At 38.3% G+C, this 23,273-nt stretch overlaps 1 protein-coding gene across 2 annotated transcripts in view; it reads left to right on the plus strand.

The window, feature by feature from the left end:
- The window catches only part of LOC115218119, a 44,323-nt gene continuing 21,050 nt past the window's right edge, over positions 1–23,273 (plus strand). The window contains exon 1 of one of the 2 annotated variants that reach the window (XM_029787906.2): positions 1–136. The gene's annotated coding sequence lies outside the window, so the exon portion shown is untranslated. Of the gene's footprint in view, positions 137–11,928; positions 12,286–23,273 lie in introns of those variants that run through there. The other variant, XM_036507797.1, reaches the window with a different exon arrangement.

Raw genomic sequence — 23,273 nt, forward strand, 5'->3', positions numbered from 1 at the left:
GGGTTAGATATAGGGGAGGGGGATGAAGAAGAAGAACTGATTTACATAATCTCGTCGGTCCGAGATTCTATCTTGTGTCATTCCGTTCCTCAGCCGTGTCTGTCGATGGTTGACGGTTTGGAGACATACAAACCATGTAAGTCATCATTTATTATCCTTCTTTGCCTCATTAAATATTTTCCCCCTCTTTGGATCGAAGAAAGGAAGCACCTTGTATTTGCTTTCACGCTTCTTTCCAAAAAAAAAAAGACCTTTTAAAATTGGTTACAAAAAAAAAAAACACACACACAAAACCTTTTCCTCGTCTCCATAAAAAAATAATGTTACTAATTAATAATTGATAATTAATAAATTACTATATATGGCACGAAAGGTATTAATTTCATTACGTATAATAATAACCATAGCAATAATTGGTGGTTGCTAAACATTGGCCCCGATCTTAGATTGAATGCCTTCTATGACGACACATAGCTGGTGCTTGTTGTATCGACCCCCGGGGATGGATAAAGGATGTACCAGTCATGTACTGGGGGGGGTTCGGCTTAATTGATGTGCCCTACCCCGCTATACATGCTGTGGGGTCTTCTACCTGGTCCAGACATCATCATCATCTCTGTGATTTAGCATCGATAGTGATATATAATTGATAATTATATAAAAATGACGATTGATAGAGAGATATAAGCACTAATTAAGGACTAGTATCCACTTAATTAATGTGCCCTACCCGATATACATGCTGTGGGGTCTTCTACCTGGTTCAGACAACATCATCATCACTGATTTAGCATCGACAGTGATATATTATAAATATACCACCAATAATATTAATTAAAAATGACTAGTGATAGAAAGATATAAGTGCTAATTAAGTACTGGGGTCGACTTAATTGATGTGCCCTACCCGCTATACATGCTGTGGGGTTTTCTACCTGGTTCAGATAACATCATCATTGTGATTTAACATCAATAGTGATATATTATAAATATACCACCAATATCACAATTAATAATAATGGTTGATAGAAAGATATATTCGCTAATCAAGCACCGGGGTTTGAGTTAATTGATGTGCCCTGCCCATATGAATATGCTGTGGGGCCTTGTGCCCAAATGTAACCACATTATTTGTGGTTTAGCATTCATAGTCATGCATTATTAATGCAGCTCGAATAATTCACTACGAGTTATAATCACAATATTAACTTTGTTCCCATAAATCAAACTGCCAATCTGTTTTTGAGTGGTCGGAGCAGTATAAGAATATTTATACCTGTGTGTGTATATAAAAATATATATCTACGTATGTATATTTATGTGTGTAGGTATAAAACTTTTTATCGACATTTTAAAATTATTCTAACGTTTGTGCTAAATAACACGTTAGACTGTTCGACTGCACGATCTCTTAGACATTTTGTTGGTAGCTTTAACATATTGACAGTTTATCTTTTATAAAATATACATATATTGGGATAAAATGTTTTAAAAATGCAAGATTTAGTAGTCGATTGTCTTGTCCTCTAATGTACAGCTCCGACCCTGTGTTAAGAAGGGGTGAAACAAAGTCTATCCAAGGCAGTGTTCGAACTCCCGAACAGTAAAGTTACCCTTCTAAACTGCATTGAGAATTATCCACTGATGTTGTGTTCTGCTTTTAATATAAAATGGAATCAAACTGTTGTTGATTTTTAATAATTGAAATGGTAACAGCACCACCACCACCACCAACAATAATAAGAATTCTTTCTACTATATCTACTAAGCCTGAAATTTCAGCGGGTGAGGGGGCTTAGCCACTTGGTACTTATTTTATCGACCCGGAAAGGATGAAAGGCAAAGCCGACCTCGGCAGAATTTGGAGACTCGGAACGTAAAACCGGAAGAAGTGCTACTAACAACATTGTTTCTGATTTAAGCACAAGTTTTGGTGGGAGGGGGCTAATCGATACCTTCGATCACAACACGATGACGGTAATGATGGTGATGATGATGATTTCTTACGCACAAAAACGAATGAAAAATTAATAAATCCCCAAATTGTAGTCTAAGACCTTAACATTTTTTCCTTACTGTAGGAAGCTATTAAAAACAGTAATTTGAAGAAATATTCATTGTGCCAAAGCCGTAAACAAATAGATGGTCTTTATGTTTTAAACCCATCTCTCTCTGTCTGTCTGTCTATCTATCTATCTATCTATCTATCTATCTATCTATCTATATCTATCTATCTATATCTGTCTGTCTATCTATCTATCTATCTATCTATCTATCTATCTACCTATCTATCTATCTATCTATCTATCTACCTATCTATCTCTATCTATCTATCTATATCTATCTATCTATATCTATCTATCTATATCTGTCTGTCTATCTATCTATCTATCTACCTATCTATCTATCTATCTATCTATATATCTATCTATCTATCTCTATCTATCTATCTATATCAATATCTATCTATCTATATCTATCTATCTATCTATCTGCCTATCTATCTACCTGCCTATCTATCCATCTACCTGCCTATCTATCTATCTGCCTATCTATCTATCTATCTATCTATCTATCTGCCTATCTATCTATCTATCTATCTATCTATCTATCTATCTATCTATCTATCTATCTATCTATCTATCTATCTGCCTATCTACATATATATATATATATATATATCATCATCATCATCATTTAGCGTCTGCTAAATGATGAGGAAGGGCATCCAGCCATAGAAACCTTCCCAAAGCAGACTCTGGGGTGAAATGCAGTCCTCGAACTCAATGAATCCCATCAAACCATCCAATCCATGTGAGCATAGAACATCATCATTATCATCATTTAACGTCCGATTTCCATGCTAGCATGGGTTGGACGATTTGACTGAGGTCTGGCGAACCAGATGGCTGCACCAGGCTCCAGTCTTGATCTGGCAGAGTTTCTACAACTTGATGCCCTTCCTAACGCCAGCCACTGTGCGAGTGTAGTGGGTGCTTTTATGTGTCACTGGCACGAAGGCCAGTCAGGTAGTACTGGTAACGGCCACACTCAAATGGTGTTTTAAGGTGCCACCTTCACAGGAGCCAGTTCAGTGACACTGGCCACGACCTTGCTTGAATGTTTTTCACAGCACAAGTGCCAGTAAGGCGACGCTGGTAACAATCATGCTCAAATGATGCTTTTTACATGCCTCCAGCATGGAAGCCGGTTAGCTCCTCTGGCAACGATCACAGATGTTAAATGACGATGGTCAAGCTGGCAGAAATGTTAGCACTCCGGGCGAAATGCGCAGCTGTATTTCGTCTGTCGTTACGTTCTGAGTTCAAATTCCGCCGAGGTCGACTTTGCCTTTCATCCTTTCAGGGTCGATTAAATAAGTACCGGTTACGCACTGGGGTCGATGTAATTGACTTAATACCTATGTCTGTCCTCGTTTGTCCCTTGTGGGTAATAAAGAAATAGGTATATCTTGTTGGCACAGGTGTGGTTGTGGTTAAGAAGCTTTCTTCCTAACCATATGGTCTCATGTTTAATCCCATTTTGTGGCACCTTGGTTAAGCATCTTCTTCTATAGCTCCAGGCTGACTAAAACCTTGTGAGTTTGGTGGACAGAAACTGGAAGAAGCCCTTTGTATATGTGTGTGTGTGTGCATGCATGTATGATGAAAGCCTTTCAGCTGTGACCATCCATAAATGTGTATATCAGAGATTATGTTCTCTCATGTGTCCTTTTCTTTTGGAGATAGTGTGATTTGGCTGCTCTTTCTTTTTTGTTGCTGTTTGGTCCAAGTTTACCCTGATCAAGCAATTGTATGACAAAAGTGTTGCAGTCCATATATTTTATCATCATCATATTATTTCCTTCATCTTTCTCTCCAACTCACTTTCCTTTGTTTTCTAATAGGGGTATCCATTACAGTAATCCCTTGACTCCTGTGATAGGTGAAAATCCATGAAGTAGAAACAGCACTGTACTGTATATTTTGTCTTTATCATTTGTATATATTTTTGATTATAAATGCTAAACACCACAGAGGAATTGATATGAGCTTCAATAATAAACCGCAATATATCGAGGGATTACCGTACTCTACTCTACAGTAAAGCTTATATCTGTCTCCTCTATACCTTATATATCTCAACTGGCACAAACCCACAGCCCCTCAAAACTACTTCTCCACCTCCCAGTTGAGGGGATCTCATCTTACAAGGTACTTGCTGATCCTGTCAGTGCTGGTTCCATGTAAAAAGCACTGGTGACGGTGCCACTTGAAGGGCACTAGTAATGGTGCCACTTGAAAGGCACTGGTGATTGTGCCATGTGAAATGTACCCAGTGCTCTCTGTAGAGTGGTTGGCATTTGGAGGGGCATCCAGCTGTAGAAACCATGCTAAAACTGACTATGGAACGTGGTGCGACTCTTGGCCTTGCCAGATCCTGACAACCCATCCAACCCATGCCAGCATGGAAAACGGATGTTAAGCGATGATGATAATCATTATCGTCATCACATTTGTTTTACCATGTTGGCATTAGTTTAATGACTCATCACTGGCTGATTTTATTTGGAGTAATTGCTTTCAAATGTGTGTGCATAATATGTCGATGTAAAGGTGTGGCTTTATACACAGATATATATGTGTGTATGTTGCACGAGTACATAGCACTTGCTCTGTGTGTGCGTGTGTATATAATAGTTATCTGCTTACGTTGTACATCGGTGTCTAGTTCTATGAGTGCATGTTAACAGGTGTGTGTATGAGCATCAATATTTGATGCTTTTATCACCATCAGTTTTTGCACCCAGCCTTTCATGCTTGCTTAATTTGGGTGGTGCTTCTCCAACACAGGACATAGACTTCTTTCAGTTCGTTTCTGCTCCAGTATTCTTCCATGCTGACAGATTTTGGAACATACATGTCATTTTTTTTCTCTAGCCTTTACAAATCCCTCACATTCAGGGTTCATCTCTTGTAACTCTACAGTATCACACTTATTTCTTTACTACCCACAAGGGGCTAAACACAGAGGGGACAAACAAGGACAGGCAAACGGATTAAGTCAATTATATCGACCCCAGTGCATAACTGGTACTTAATTTATCGACTCCACAAGGATGAAAGGCAAAGTCAACCTCAGCGGAATTTGAACTCAGAATGTAACGGCTGACCAAGAATTTCTGCAAAAGTCGTGGCCTCAGCATCAACCTCTGTGTCATCAAGAAAGCCCCAAGGAGTGACTACTGAAAACAGCGGCAGACGAAGTACCGCTAAGCATTTCACCCGGCGTGCTAACGTTTCTGCCAGCTCGCCACCTTTCTACAGTATCACACTTGTTACACAAGCATCATAGAATCTGTCCTCCATTCAGTTAGAGAATCCCCTTTTTGCCAGTAAAGGTCATAGCTCCTTGAACTCTTTTTTTTCACCCTGTTCTTCTGGTTATTACATTCTCAGTGCAACTCCACTGATAATTAATAACAGTGGCTGTCAACTGTTAGGCAGACATCTGGGCATTTGAAATAATTTATTTCACTGAAACTTTTCCTGCTAGCTACTCCTCTGTGTCTGCACTATATAAATCTACCTTCTCTGTCAGCATCCTGTGATCACATCACACCTTTTGCATCTATAGCTTACATAGATTACACAGTATTGATTTCCTCCCTCTTTTCTGCTTATCAAACCTTTGCTAGTTTTACTCTCATTTCGAAGTTTTTCTTCCCTAAGCCTTTGGCAGTTTCAGCCATGAGGAGTTGGTTATTAGCACATACGAGTTTCCAGAGGCAAGCAGTTTCTGTTATGGCCTGGAACATCTATGATAAACAGAGTGTTGAGAACTGAATCTTGACGGACACAGATATGCATGCTAAATTTGTGACCGAACTCATTGCTGATTTGTACTTTACTAATGGCATCTCTGGTCATTGCTTGCACAGCTCTCACAAACCATTTCTCTACACTGACTTTTCTTAATGATTGCCAGACTATAGTGTGTGGAGCTATCTAAGGCCTTCTCCAGGTCTATGCATCTTGGGCATAGCAGCTTACTTTCAGAAAAGAACTGAGACAAGGACAATTAGTTGTACATCATCTTGGCACAAACCTGAACTGTATCTCATCTAAACTAATTCTTTTCTTAATCAGTTATGCTATAATTTTTTGTTCTCCATTACTTTTGTAAACTAGTCCATGAATTTGATGCTTCTAGAGCTTCATTTTTAGATGTGTAACACTTGATAAAGATATTACTACACTAATTGTGGGTATTATGCTTCCCTGTACTATTTGGTGGATTATGTAAGTACCTAACATGTGACCTACTTCATCAGATATTTTCTGTATCTCAGAGACTATCCATGAAGAACCAGCTGCTTTCCTTGCCTTCATATCTTTACTTACACTTGTGCATGTGTATGTATGTATACGTACATATAAACCTCTGTGCAGGCAATAAATCATGACAAGGTAGTTAGGGAAATGGATAGATACAGTACCAGGTATGAGTGAAGGAAAGAAACTGCAACAGGTTATAACTCGGATTGGGGTGGGGAAAAAGCTTTAGTTTATTGTGGAGATTTCGTCAAAGGAATTTTAAAATCATTATTGATTGAGGGATTTATATCCAACAGAATCATTATACAAGTTACAAGTCTTTGCCAAGAAAGAATCCTGAAGATGAAAGAAAATATCAACATTAGAAGAAATAATGACATTGTAATTCTTACTGGTGACTTTAAAGCCAAGCTAGGGCAGGAGAGAGGAATAGTCAGCTCCTTGTCATTAAAAAAAGTTAAGGGGCAACAAATAAACTCGTGGAATCTTTGCTAAGTATGATCTCTAAATGATCAAAGCAGTTATCATTATAAATTGATGCGTAAGAAAGGCAGCACATCTTCCAGTGATGGCAGTGAGAATGGAATTGAATTCATTTGTATTAGTAGTTGATGGGAAATTAATTGGTTTGGCATTCATGTCTTCAGAGAAGCAGATATTGATCCATATCGTTACGTGGTAAAGGGACTTATCAGAATGGAACCTACCATACAATGAAACCTACTAAAAGGCGGCAAGCTGGTAGAAATGTTAGCATGCCGGGTGAAATGCTTAGTGGTATTTCGTCTGCTGTTACGTTCTGAGTTCAAATTCCGCTGAGGTCGACTTTGCCTTTCATCCTTTTGGGGTCGATAAATTAAGTACCAGTTACGCACTGGGGTCAATGTAATCGACTTAATCCCTTTGTCTGTCCTTGTTTGTCCTCTCTGTGTTTAGCCCCTTGTGGGTAATAAAGAAATAGGTATTTCATCTGCCGTTACGTTCCGAGTTCAAATTCTGCCGAGGTCGACTTTGCCTTTCATCCTTTTGGGGTCAATAAATTAAGTACCAGTTATGCACTGGGGTCGATGTAATTGACTTAATCCCTTTGTCTGTCCTTGTTTGTCCTCTCTGTGTTTAGCCCCTTGTGGGTAGTAAAGAAATAGGTATTTCATCTGCTGTTACGTTCTGAGTTCAAAAATTCCGCTGAGGTGGACTTTGCGTTTCATCCTTTCGGGGTCGATAAATTAAGTACCAGTTACGCACTGGGGTCGATGTAATTGACTTAATCCATTTGTCTGTGCTTGTTTGTCCCCTCTATGTTAGCCCCTTGTGAGCAATAAAGAAATAAGAAACCTACCAAAGATTTTTTTTAATCTTTAAAAAACTGAAAACCTTTTTTAATATCGACAATCTCAATGAAAGTACATGAGGTATTCATACCAGCTAGGCCACGAGAATTGATATACCGCATTAAATGCAGATACAAGTACGGATCAATACTGAAGTAAATTGAAAGTCGTTACGATTGAAACATCCAAAAATAGTTAGAAGAGAGAGGAAAACATAATGAATACTGGATATCTCCAGAGACCTGGGAGTATAAAGACTGGACAGAGAGGTTTAAAAACATGATTTTGCTGTAAAGATTGATTGAAGGTCATGCAAAAAAATACAGAAACTAGCACTTCAAGAAATGATTGAAGGATTGTAGAGAGGATTGTAGGACAAAATACTTCAATAGCCTGGGCTTCAGAGGTTCACAGCTCTTCAATATCCTCCCGAGGGACCTGAAAGACCTGCATAGGGTGGATGTAGGTGTCTTCAAAATAAAGCTGGACCTCAGGTGTCCCAGATGAACTAACTTCGCGGCTGGAGGTGCATATGAGGCCAGCTGCATCAAACTCTCTCATGCACAAAATGTCAATTGCTAAAAAGCATTCGTGAAGTAAAATTATGTAGCAACACCAAATGGCAGTGCCCCAGCATGGCCACAGCTCATGAGCTGAAACTAGATGAAAGAAAGAAAGGATAGAGAAGTAATTGGCAGGACATGGGAGCATCAGTGAAAGGATGGGTGTAAAAAGTAAGAATGGTAATCATCATTCATCATTGTTTGACCGTGGTTGAGACAATGGAATTTACTATGCTACGCCAGACTTCACGGTCCATCATAGCATTATGGAGGTCCTGTTGCTGGATGCCTGTATCCCTGGAGATTTCATCAGGGTAGGAGAGTGTGCGCCCTCTGGTATTGCGAGTAGATGGCTTCCAGAGGAGAAGAGGAGAAATTACCTCGTTTTCAGCTCTACAACAATGTCCAGCAAACTGGACTCTCCTACCTTTCACAAGAGATGACACAGCTGGTAGTTTCCCATATATTTGTACTTTGGTTGGATGACGCTTCCACGAGAGATTTTGAGCTCTCATAAGGAGGCGAGTGTAAGGTCCATTTAACCGCCTCTCAAGCTTCTTTGATAACGTCCAGGTTTCTGAATGGTAAAGTGACAGAAGAGGAGGGGAAATGAAGAGTGTGTGTGTGGAACATTACAGAGGAGTTCTAAATTACTGTGAACTTGATGAGCTTTTTTATAGATGGTGTTGATTAAGTGATCTTGATGAAGATGTTGATGAAATCATATTGGAGGAATTTTACTATTAATGAAAATTAACATAGTCTCAGGTACTGATGGAAACCTTTGTAAAATTACTAAATGTGCTGAGGAAGCCATAGACAACCTATGTAACTTGAAGAATGGAAAACAGTGGTTGTAATGAAACTGTCAAAGAAAGGTGATCTTAGCAATTGGTGGAATTAGTGAGGAATCTCCTTGTCTGTGGTGACCAACAAGTTGCTTTCAGCATTTTAAACAAAATAAGGCAACATAATTTTAAGGGATCAACAATCTGGATTCCTTTTTTCGAAGAGATCATACGCTGACATTATTTTTGCAATGTGATCTCATTATTGAAAACGCTATTGAATACAAACCGACTGTAGCCATTAACTTTATAATCTTACAGAATGCTTTTGGTAGTCATCATCCTCATCATCATCATTTAACGTCCGCTTTCCATGCTAGCATGGGTTGGACGTATGACTGAGGGCTGGCAAACCAGATGGCTGCACCAGGCTTCAATCTTGATCTGGCAGAGTTTCTACAGCTGGATGCCCTTCCTAACACCAGCCACTCCGAGAGTGTAGTGGGTGCTTTTACGGGGCCAAAACTAAAGGAAAATATTTTCGTCTGTTTTTACATCTGTTTTTTTCTCTGCAAGCATGGGTTAGATGAATGTTATTGAGGCATTGTTTTACAGCTGGATGCCCTTCCTAACGCCAGCCACTCCGAGAGTGTAGTGGATGCTTTTACGTACCACCAGCACGGGGCCAGTCAGGCGGCACTGGCAATGACCTCGCTCGAATCTTTTACACATGTCACCGGCACAGGTGCCAGTAAGGTGATGCTGGTAACGATCACGCTCGAATGGTGTTTTTTATGTGCCCACGGCACGGAGGCCAGATAGCCGCTTTGGCAATGATCACGCTTGGATGGTGCTCTTAATACCCTACTAGCACGGGGCTCGAGTGCCAGGAGTGCGAGTAGTATAAACAGAAAAGCTGTGTAGAAAAGCATTACAAGTTATGCAATATCTAAAAATTTGGTAAATAATGAAAGCAATGCATAAAGTTGTCTGTGGGGTCCTGCATCTCACATGCAGTGTGTGTTACTGGGTTAGCTATTAGTATAGAGTCAGCTACAGTTTTTCAAAGTAATTATTAAAACTTCTGCAAAATAGATTCCAAAAAACTGTGGTGCAAGAATGTGGCCTTCTTTTACATCATTTGCAACTAAAATTGGTGTCTGAGAGTGGTCCATTGAAATATGTGTTCATATTCTCATAAAGGGGTGAAATAAGTGATATAAAATGGAAATGACAACCAAACTGAAATAGAATCTTCTAGGTCCTCATTTCACAATTAAGGGTCAAATACTTTTTGAAGTTGAGGAAACATTGTTAGCTGTTAAATTTGTATTCAGAGCATCCACCATGTTACATTTACCTCAAGTTATGGGATTTCAGGATATGGCCTCTAATTTCACCTTTATGGAAGCACAACTATATTTTACAATTTATAAACTACATTTTATTCTTAGCCATCATTTTAGTTGAGCTTAAAGTATAATTGGAGTAAAGATTGTTTGCCAACATAACATGGCGGTCCTGGTTTAGGACTAATGTTGCTGTAATTTAGTCCCAGGAGACATTGTCTCCGGCTGCTCCAGCTGGCTATACGACACAATCTGTGTCCTTATATTTTCGCACAAGGTACTCCAAAGTATTGTTAGTGGATATATCTTTCAAGAGATTTAGAAATAGTAATTTTCTAATCAAAGTATAATTGTTTCAGATTTTGGCACAAGGGCAGCAGTTTTATGGGAAGGAGTAAGTCGGTTATATCAACTACAGTGCTCAACTGATACATACTTTATTGGCCCTGAAAGGGTGAAAGGCACAGTTGACCTTAGTGGAATTTGAACTCAGAAATTGCATATCTGTATATATATGAACTGTTTCTGGATGTATGTATATATATATATATATATAATGTATGTGTGTGTGTGTGTGTATGCATATGTGTGAGTATACATATGTGTGTGTGTATGTATATATGTATGCTTATGTGTGTGTATATATATATATATATATATATATATACATGTGTATATGTATGTATGTATATATATATGTATATATATATTATATATATATGTATGTATGTGTATATGTATATGTGTGTGTGTGTGTATATATATATATATATACATATATATATATATGTACATATATACATATGTGTGTGTGTGTATGTATGTGTTTGTGTGTGTAATGTGTATGTATATATGTAAGTATATGTATGTGCAAGAATGTTTATATATGAATTTGTGTATATTTATGTATGCATTTGCATGTGTATGTATATATGCAAGTATGTGTGTGTGTGCCAGTGTGTATTTATATGTATGCGTATGTCTGTATATATATATATATGTGTGTATGTGTGTATATATGTGTATGTATGTATGTGTTTATATGTATGTGTATATATGTGTGTATGTATATATGTGTGTATGTATGTATGTATATATATATATATGTTTGTATATATTTGTGTGTGAGTGTGCTGCAGCATGACCTCAATCAAATGACAGAAACAAGTAAAAGAATTTTTAAAAAAAGCAACATCTATTTATTGTTGAATATGAGACGAAATATATATTAAACCTCTTCTCATGTAGGTAGCCCCCATGTATTATTCTTCTTCTTCCATCTCTTTCGGAACGTTTCCTTCTGGCCATTATTGCTTTTTCAAACTTCGCTAATCCAAACGGTTTCTCGTTAATCCCCCTCCTCTTCCACCTCCCCTTCCTAATCTCCCTCCTTCGCCGTGTTCCTTACCAAACCAATGTTTATTTACTCTCTGCCAATGCTTCTTGGATTCCATTCGCTGCCCCACTTGATGATGATGTATGCATGAGCGAATTATTATTATATTTTCTTCTTCTCTTCTCTCTTTTTTTTTCAATCTCCTTCTGATGTCAGTTGGATTTCATATTCTTCATCCTTCATTCATCCAATGATGAAATCAACCACAGGTAATAATTCTTCACCAACGATGGAGAGTCGAGGTCGAAGAAAAGCATGAACGACACCAAATCACCCGTTGTACATCGGCAGAGGCCTCTATTTCTGTTTATTGACATCATCCCTGCCAATACATTTATATATAAACACAAAACACTCCATAAATCTCGCGGTTTAACGTAAGCAGAGTATTATTTACATACATTATGAAACGATTCTCAGTTCACCCATAAAACCTTCATTCACCATCGACATAAATATTTTCGTTTGAGCAGAAAAATCTGGTGGATATTGGATATTCTAGCATAATGTTCCTTCTATTGTGAGTTTAAGTGTTTTGTTTTTTTTTCCTTAATTGTGTATATTTTATGAATATTGATAATGCCTACGTGAGGTGCTCGAAATGTATAATTGGCTCTGAACAAATTGCCTTGCTTGCTTGCCAGCTTGCCTAGCTACTTGTTAAGCTCTGCTCGAAATTAACAATTTTCTCTTGATGAAAAATGATTATATTCATATACACGCACATACACACAATGCTTAATATATACACAAACAAATATACATTCCTGTTTTATTTTATCGCTGGTGCGTGTTCTTAGCAGTGAGTATCTCCAAGTAATGCTGTTGTTGTTTATATTTTCAAACTGTTAAAAAGGGGTTTGTTTCACGAATGACCTCTTTGGCTTCTTGTAATGATGCAAGCGTTCACACCCCGTTTATGTATCTATCTACCCGTCAGTTAAGGTATACGGATGAGATTACATGTGTGTGTGTATATGTGTGTTTGTGTATGTGTATATATATGTGTGTATATATATGTATATATGTGCATGTATATATATATATATATATATATATATATATATATATATATATATATATATATATATATATAAATAAATGGCGGTGCCCCAGCATGGCCACAGCTCATTAGCTGAAACTGGAAAAATCAAAATCAAAATCATGTATGTGTATATATGTGTATATATATGTATGTATATATGTGTGTATATATGTGTGTATATATATGTATGTATATATGTGTGTATATATATGTATGTATATATGTGTGTATATATATGTATGTATATATGTGTGTATATATGTGTGTATATGTATATATGTGTGTGCATATATGTATGTATATGTGTGTATATATGTATGTATATATGTGTATATATATATGTATGTATATATGTATGTATGTATATATGTGTGTATATATATATATGTATGTATATATGTGTGTGTATATATGTGTGTATATATGTGTGTATATATATGTATGTATATATGTGTGTGTATATATATGTATGTATATATGTGTGTATATATGTGTGTATATATGTGTGTGTATATATGTATGTATATGTGTGTATATATGTATGTATATATGTGTATATATATGTATGTATATATGTGTATATATATATATGTGTATATATGTGTGTGTATATATGTGTATATATATATGTGTATATGTGTGCATATATATGTATGTATATATGTGTATATATATATGTATGTATGTATGTGTGTATATATGTGTGTATGTGTATATATGTATATGTATATATGCTTGGAGGCGTAATGGCCCAGTGGTTAGGGCAGTGGAGTTGCGGTCATAGGATTGCACTTTCGATTCCTAGACCGAGCGTTGCAAGTGTTTATTGAGCAAAAACACCTAAAGCTCCATGAGGATCTGGCAGCGGGTGGTGGCAAACCCTGATGTACTCTTTTACCACAACTTTCTCTCACTCCTTCCTGTTTCTGACTGGCTCTATCTGGGTTTTTCACATCATCTCTCCTGTATGTGCCTTTGTTGCAGCTATAATGTATATACTTTGCAAAAGCTTCTGATAAATTGGATCATGGTATGATATGCCACAAATAGCGTGATCTTGGCATAGCTGAAAAGCTTGGAGAGTGGTTACATGACTTTCTGAAAGATAGAAGTCGGGCAGTAGTGGCCAATGGAGCCACCTCAATGAAAACACAAATAGTGAGCAATGTTCCACAGGGCACTGTCTTAGGATCACTGCTTTTCATAGTGGCCCTTTCAGATGTGCCCTCAACTGCCCGGATAGCCACCCTTGCTTAGCTACGCAGACGATACAAAAAATACCGAACCTCATGGATGTTGCACACCTGTAGCAGAAGTTGGACTCAATTTGCAGATGGGCTGAGGATAATAAAATGCGGTTTAATGCTGAAAAATTCCACCCCTGCGCTACCAGTATCCAAAACTGAATATAAAACTTACAAGGTACAATGGTCCACTGGGGATTACAATCTCAGAGCCTAAATCAGTGAGGGACCTGGGTATCGACATGAGTGATGATACCTCTTTCCAAGTGCTTGTTACCAGGATGGTGACAAAGTGCATATGACTGGCTGGATGGATCCTGAGAACATTCAGAACCAGAGAGAAGGAAACTATGATGGTCCTCTGGTGGGCATTCGTCCTCAGCTGCCTGGATTACTGCTCACAGCTATGGTCACCCACTAGTGTGAAATTAACAGTGGACCTTGAAGCAATCCAGCATAGCTTCACAAAGAAGATCGTCTCTTTGCAACAGCTCGGCTACTGGGAAAAGCTGAAACAGCTAAGACTCTACTCTCGGGAGCGAAGGCGGGAGAGGTATGCAGTAATATACATCTGGAAGATCTTGGAAGGAATTGTGCCAAATTTTGGCATTGAAAACTACATCAATGCCAGAATGGGTAGACACTGCACAGTGCCAAAGATCCCAGCAATTCCTTCGTGCTTCAGGACCAGTTACTGCAACAGCTTGGGTTTCAGGGTCCCATAGCTTTGTAATATTCTCCTAAAGAGCCTGAGGGACCAACACAAAGTGGACGTAGGTGTTTTCAAATTAAAACCGGACTCCTTCCTGTCAAGAGTCCCAGATGAACCTACCTCACGGCAAGAGATACAAATGAGGATAGCGACATTAAACTCCCTTATTCTCCAAATGCCACATATTAGAGGAGGCTTTCAATAATAACAGTGTAGCAAAATGGCAGTACCCCGGCGCATGGCAACAGCCCTGAGCTGAAACTAAAGAAGAAACAAATTATATATATATGTATGTGTAGTTAGATTAAATAGTATTCTAAATTATGGAAGCACACTCTCTTATAATATTGTAGTAATCATTTGTGAAATTGGTCTCGGTTACCCAACATAAGTACCTGTATTGCAGTGTGTGTATATAACAGGGAAATAGTGTATATTTTTCGGTTGAAGTTTTTCAGAAAGAGAAAAGTAAGAACTGGCATTTATCTTCATTTAATATACAATCAATTTGATTCAAGCGATTTTTATATTTCAAATTTCATTAATGTCAACCATAAAAAAAAGAAATTATTCCTGTATCGTTTATATAAATATCATTTGGGGGGGGGGGGTTGTAATTTTCTGGTTTTTGTTTGGTTTTTTTCTTTTTTCTTTTTTTTTCTTTTTTGTCAATTTGGCAGTGTTTGTGTTTTGAGGGAGAAGCGAAAACGGTTTAGCATTATTTTGGTATGTTAAGAGGCAGAGGATAAAAATAACTATCTCCAGGCAGCAGAAATCATATTTATCATCACACTTACATACACACTTATCTACACACATGCACACACTCACACAAGCACACATTTATGCACCCACTCTTACACACAACATACATACATACATACATATATATATATATTATCCAGCTGTAGAAACTCTGCCAAATCAAGATTGGAGCCTGGTGTAGCCATCTGGTTCTCCAGCCCTCAGTGAAAATCGTCCAACCCATGCTAGCATGGAAAGCGGACGTTAAACGATGATGATGATGATGATGAAAGTTGTAGAGATACACACACTTGATAATAATAGTGACAAAAAAATATAAATAAAATCCTAGTGCAACCAATTAGAATGAACTGGATTTAGACCTTGGTGTGTATATTACAATATTTAATCATTAGTTTACCATCAAAATTTGACCATTCCATGGTTCCTTGATTTTTCATCAGCATCTGTCCCTAGATTTTTCAGTATTTTGTTTTGATTGCTTATGAAACTAATCAAACACACAGACACCAGAATCTATGATTCCGATAAGCTTTATCTAAATATTGTTTTTTTTTTTTGGTAATCATTTATGTGAAATATGCATTTTAAAAGTTTCTAATGCATTCTGAACCAGGTTGAAAGGGCTGAAGACAGACACTTTCTTCTTTTGGTCAAGCCCTCATCAACTTTTTCGAGTTTCGCTTGAAAAGGAAAGTGAGGATAGAGAGGGAAGAGATGCCCTCCAGTAATTTTGTTAAAAGGTGGGTGAACATAGCACAAATGGCCCCAGTGAATGGGCCTACTCTAAGCATGCACCTGTAGATCAAGGGTAGATGAAGTGGAGAGGGCACTTGCCCTAGAGATCAGGGCAATTGTAGTTTTGGGGGATTTATTACCTCTGTCTTAGCAAAGGTATTGTTTTTATGGTTGTTTGTTTGTCCATGAACAATATATCTCAAGAACCACTGGATGGATTCTACTGAAACTTTTGGGGATGAGTGGCATGAACTGATTAGATTTTGGGATCGATCTAGTACCAGACAAGGATTCTGGATTATTTTTCCTGTTTTTTTTTTTAAATTTAATTTTTGAGAGCAGTCAGGTTCTTTTTAGTGTTCTCTTTTGTGAGAGCAGTCGAGTTTATTTCAGATATTCTCATTTTAAAAACCATCTCTGGCTAATCATTGAGAGGAGGTTGGTGTTGCCTTGGCAGAGGTTTGCACTTTCTGAGTGCTCGTTATAATTTTTATTGATTTTACCTTTGTACTCAATTAAATTAAAAGACGATTAAAATCTTTTTTCTGTGTTGTGCTGTCCTGTGCTATCCCCAGTAAACCTTCAATGGTGAATAAAGAAAAGAAGATTATCATTATTATTAAGGCAGTGAGCTGGCAGAAACGTTAGCACGCCGGGCGAAATGCGTAGCCGTTTACCATTACATTCTGAGTTCAAATTCCGCCGAGGTCGACTTTGCCTTTCATCCTTTCGGGGTCTATAAATTAAGTACCAGTTACGCACCGGGGTCGATCTAATCGACTTAATCCGTTTGTCTGTCCTTGTTTGTCCCCTCTATGTTTAGCCCCTTGTGGGTAATAAAGAAACAGAATCATTGGCACACTGGACGAAATGCTTAAGAATATTTCATACGTCTTTACGTTCTGAGTTAAAATTCCGCCGAGGTCAGCTTTGCCTTTCATCCTTTCAAGATCGATAAAATAAGTACCAGTTACACACTGGAGTTGACGTAATCGACTCATCTCCACTCCTTCAAGCTGCCCTTGTGGCGAAAATTTGAAATAATTGTTGTAATTCTTTGGTCTCGTAAGAATTATATTATTCTCGAAACTTTAGTGTTATTACCTCTAAAAGAAAAAAGAAAAAAAACAAGCATTCGTAATCTGCAGTTTCGCTGTTTGTTTGTTAACTAATCAGAAACACTATCTCCAAAATCATTGGCAAACCACTGTCTTTCTCGTTCTCACCATTTTTTGAGATAAGATTCCCCACCTTCTCTCCAACTCTATCTCTTCTGGCTTGTTCTTGCGATGATGACGATGATAATAATAATGGTGATGATGATAATGGTAACTCCCCCCCCCTGCCTCTCACCACCATTCCTACTCGTCAACAACAGAATTTTATACTCTTCTGACGATGATAACTTAACGATGAAGTCAATCTTATCTCTCTGCCCCCCCCCACTCTCTCTCTCTCTCTGCTTACTTTCCCTCTCTTTAAACTTCGCTCATAATTTCTTTACTCTCTCTCTCTCTTTCACCATTCTCCCCTCATATTCTTCACAATGCCTAGTCTGTTGCTCTTGCTGCTGCTACTACTACTACTGCTGCTGCTTACCATTGTTGCTGTTATTTATTTCCTACATAGCAGCACTTCTTTTTCTTTGTCATGCACCAACACAGAACCAGTTACCATGTTGAGAAATTCTACTACTGCTATTATTGCTTCTAATAAACCCTGGATGTGTGTATATCCCATTTGGAATATTGTAAATAAACACACAAGTGTGCGAGTCTGGGATATTTTTTAAAGGAATATATTCTTTCATTATATATATATATTTACATAGTGTTACACACACACACACACACACACACAAACACGTATACACACACACACACACGTATACACATATAATTTCGAACCACATTAATATAATATGATGGACAAAGGGAAACAGAACACCAAATGAAAGTGAAAGGAAGGCGCTCATTTTTGTTAACTAATGTATTGTATACGTGTAGTGTTGTTTAGCATGGTCAGGCGAAATGCTTAGCGATATTTCGTCTGCTGTTACGTTCTGAGTTCAAATTCCGCCGAGGTTGACTTTGCCTTTCATCCTTTCGGGATCGATAAATTAAGTACCAGTTACGCACCGGGGTCGATGTAATCGACTTAATCCGTTTGTCTGTCCTTGTTTGTCCTCTCTGTGTTTAGCCCCTTGTGGGTAGTAAAGAAATAGGTATTTCATCAGCCGTTACGTTCTGAGTTCAAATTCCGCCTAGGTCGACTTTGCCGTTCATCCTTTCCGGGTCGATTAAATAAGTACCAGTTACGCACTGGGGTCGATGTAATCGACTTAATCCGTTTGTCTGTCCTTGTTTGTCCCCTTATTGTGTTTAGCCCCTTGTGGGTAATAAAGAAATAGGTATTTCGTCTGCCGTTACGTTCTGAGTTTAAATTCTGCCGAGGTCGACTTTGCCTTTCATCCTTTCGGGGTCGATAAATTAAGTACCAGTTACGCACCGGGGTCGATCTAATCGACTTAATCCGTTTGTCTGTCCTTGTTTGTCCTCTCTGTGTTTAGCCCCTTGTGGGTAGTAAAGAAATAGAAATAGGTATTTCGTCTGCCGCTACGTTCTGAGTTCAAATTCCGCCGATGTCGACTTTGCCTTTCATCCTTTCAGGGTCGATAAATTAAGTACCAATTGCGTACTGGGGTCGATCTAATCGACTGGCCCCCTCCCCTCAAATTTCAGGCCTTGTGCCTAGATTAGAAAAGATTATTACTTGTGTTATTATACTAAAGTTGATTTCGTAGAGGTTTTGTATTTCAATGGCTTTCCTATCTCTCGTGAAGAAAACCTTCGGTTAAAAAGAAGAAAAACAAAATTAAAATGTTGAAACGAAATAAATCAATTGCATATCAATAATTAGTACAATTATTGTTGATTGTTGACGATTTTTGCTGATTGTTAACCATTATTTGTTATCTTTTCGCTTTCAGTCGGTAGTTTGTTTCAATTTATCCTCCGCCATATTTGTACAAAGTTCGAAAGATCGATACATACATACACACATATATATATATAATGTGTGTGTGTGTGTATATACTCTTTAATACTTTAACTAGTGTCAGCCCTAAACTTGCGGCCATGCTGGTGCACCATCTTTGGCTTTACTACACCCTCGGTGTTTGGAATCTCCTCTGATATGTGGCATTTGGTGAATGAAGGAGTTTGATGCTGCTGTCCTCATCTGCGTTTCCTGCCATGAGGTAAGCTCATCCGAAATCCTTGACAGGAGATCCAGTTTTGTTTTGAAGACACATCCACACCATGCAGGTCTCCCAAGCTTTGGGAAAGGATATTGTAGAAGTGTGGGGCCTTGAAACCCAAGCTATTGCAGTATCTGGTCCTGTATCTTGATGGCAATGTTGGGTTCCTTGGTGTTACACAGTGGCACCCCATTTTGCTGTTTGTGTAATTTTCAATGCCAAGGTTTGGTACAATTCCTTCTTCCAGGATCTTCCAGATGTATATCACTGCATATCTTTCCCACCTTCATTCCAGGGAGTAGTGTCTTAACTTTTTCAGCCATTAATATTATTGTTGTTGTTCATTTATTCAAATTCTGCCATGGCCAACTTAGCCCGTCATCCTTTTAGGGTTGATCAAATAAGTACCAGTTGAACACTGGGGTCAATGTAATCAGCTCCTCCAAAACTGTTGGCCTTGTGCCAAAATTTGAAACCAATATTATTGTTATTTTTATTACTTAAGGCAATGAACTGACAGAATTGTTAGGGAATCAGAAAAAATGTCCTGTTGCATTTGTTCTGGCTCTTTATGTTCTGAGTTCAAATCTGAGATTAGCTTTTTCTTTCATCATTCAGGTTGGCAATCAACCAAAAAAGTGAGGCAATACAGTTCTATATTTAAGAGATGAGGAACTATTTACATTATTTACATTTGACGGATATTTGTCCTCATCTTGTTTGTTGTTAACACAACATTTTGGCTGATACACCCTCCACCATTCATCAGGTGTCTTGGGGAAATTTCAAACCTGGGTTCTCATTCCTAAGGTATTTTTCAATGTTATCATTATTATTATTCAGATCACTGCCTGGAATCGAACTCGGAATCTTGGAGTTAGTAGCCTTGCGCTCTTAACCACTATACCATATGCCCGCGGGCAATTATGGAGTGAATTTTAGAGCTACTAACCCCAAGATTCTAAGTTCGATTCCCGGCAGTGACCTGAATAATAATAATAATAATAATAATAATGATAATAATATTGAAAAATACCTTAGGAATGAGAACCCTGGTTCGAAATTTCCCCAAGACACCTGATGAAGGCTGGAGAATATATCAGCTGAAATGTGTTAACAACAAACAAGATGAGGACAAATATCCGTCAAATGTAAATAATGTAACTAATGCAAAAAAGTGAGGGTTCATATATTTGGATTGTCTTCTGCTTGGGGCTATGACTAAAGAAAGTGGTGAGCTTAGTATCTTACTGCTTGCTCTCTCTCACCAGAAAAAGGATGATAGAGTAGTTTTTATGACCAAGAAAGCCATGAAATGAGTTTAGTATCTTACCACATAAGCCAATTGAGATAATCCCTTGTGATTAAGGAAAGCTAATTTGTTTGATCATCTGAAAATGAATGGATTAGATAGATAGTCCAACTAGAGATGGAAGTGTAGTGTCTTCTTATTTAGCTCCAGATTAGAAAACTTACTTTGTATTAGTCTCTTGAGTGACTAGGTGTGATCTACAGTTTTGTTGTTTCAGATATGCTCTTCTCCATCTTGATCCAGTAAGGTAGCCTCAATGCAGTTGCTGGACCTGTTAGAAATATCAGCCACCGGTCCCTCAAAGTACTTACTGTTGTCCTTAAAAAACAAAGAGAAAGTTATATTGTCTAATACATTTTTAGTCTGGGTGTTCGCGGCTTGAGCAGCAGACAAATATTTGATGCTATATGGTAGACCCCCTTCGGTCATGAATGACCATGGGATTGCACCTAGGAAAATTACCCTCCGAGGTACAAGTCCGAGCAAGGTTGTTTATGGAAGACCAGCAGTCGCCCATGCATACCAGCCTCCCCTCACCACACCACCAGTGTTATCCAAGGGAAAGGTAAAGGGGCCGATACAGCTTGGCACCAGTGATGTTGCAACTCATTTCTACAGCTGAATTAACTGGAGCAACGTGAAATTAAGTGTCTTGCTCAAGAACACAACACACAGCCCACACATAGGCACAGGAGTGGCTGTGTGGTAAGTAGTATGCTTACCAACCACATGGTTCCGGGTTCAGTCCCACTGCGTGGCACCTTGGGCAAGTGTCTTCTGCTACAGCCTCGTGCCGACCAAAGCCTTGTGAGTGGATTTGGTAGACGGAAACTGAAAGAAGCCTGTCGTATATATGTATATATATGTGTGTGTCTGTGTTTGTCTCCCTAGCATTGCTTGACAACCGATGCTGGTGTGTTTATGTCCCCGTCACTTAGCGGTTCGACAAAAAGAGACCGATAGAATAAGTACTGGGCTTACAAAGAATAAGTCCCGGGGTCGAGTTGCTCGACTAAAGGCGGTGCTCCAGCATGGCCGCAGTCAAATGACTGAAACAAGTTAAAAAGAGCCCGATCCGGGAATCGAACTCACAACCTCACGATTGTAAGCTCGACGCTCTAACCACTGAGCCATGCGCCTTCACACATGGTGCCATATAAGGCTACACCAAAAAGGGTTAATCAACAGCAAAAACAAACAACCAGATCTTTTAATCACAACATACCAGTGGCTAAGATAGTCTGGAATACATTATATCTGAAGACAGACACAGTTCTCATAGCTGTGACTCTAGTTCAATGGAGAAAATAAAACAAACCGTGTAAAACAGGTTTGGGTGAGTGAATGAGATTGTGGTGAAATTCGCCACAAGTGTAGCACATTCTATTGTGTTCTATGCTGGGCATTGTTGACTGTGATAAGCCAATGTCAGTCCTTCCTTTAATCATGATACCAGGGCTAAACAGCGGCTCTTTTAACTGTTGAGGTTTTACATACCCTGTGCATATCATTGCAACGACCATGCTTGGAATCTGACTCTTTTACTTGTTTCGGTCGTTTGACTGTTGTAGCCATGCTGGAGCAACGCCCTTTAGTCGAGCAAATCAACCCCCAGGGCTTATTCTTTTGTAAGCCTAGTACTTATTCTATCGGTCTCTTTTGCCGAACCGCTAAGTTACGGGGACGTAAACACACCAGCATCGGTTGTCAAGCGATGTTGGGGGGACAAGCACAGACACACAAACACACACATATATATATATACATATACAGACCCCAGTTGAACCGTCCAACCCATGCTAGCATGGAAAGCGGACGTTAAACGATGATGATGATGATGAGGATATATATGACGGGCTTCTTTCAGTTTCTGTCTACCAAATCCACTCACAAGGCTTTGGTCGGCCCGAAGCTATAGTAGAAAACACTTGCCCAAGGTGCCACGCAGTGGAACTGAACCCGGAACCATGTGGTTGGTAAGCAAGCTACTTACCACACAGCCACTCCCTGCGCCTAATAATACTGATAATTTATTCCAGGTTTTTTCCTAGTTTCACTTGCTAGAATACCAGGTTTTTCCCAGTTTCACTTTTCTATTTGGGAAAAGCCAAAGAGGAATTTTGGTTTTACTTTCTTTTGTATGGTTTTTCAGTAATGGTCGATGATTGATGTGCTGCAGTTTTTTAAAAATATAGTTAAAACTTTAGAAAATCAATATTAAATGCTTGAAAATCAATAACTGAATGCTTGGTCATCATGAAAAGTGTGTTATTCATCATTTTGTTATACACTGGTATAATTGATGAAACAATATAAGAAAAATGTCTGTATTTTTTTTTCTGTTTTTTAGTTTAAAACAGTTTTTTTGTTTCTTAAATTTGTTTAAAATATTAAGGAAAAAGAACTTTAACATCATAGTCCTTTCAACTGTAG

Source organism: Octopus sinensis, linkage group LG12 (genome assembly GCF_006345805.1).
Source record: "Octopus sinensis linkage group LG12, ASM634580v1, whole genome shotgun sequence".
NCBI lineage: Eukaryota > Metazoa > Mollusca > Cephalopoda > Octopoda > Octopodidae > Octopus > Octopus sinensis.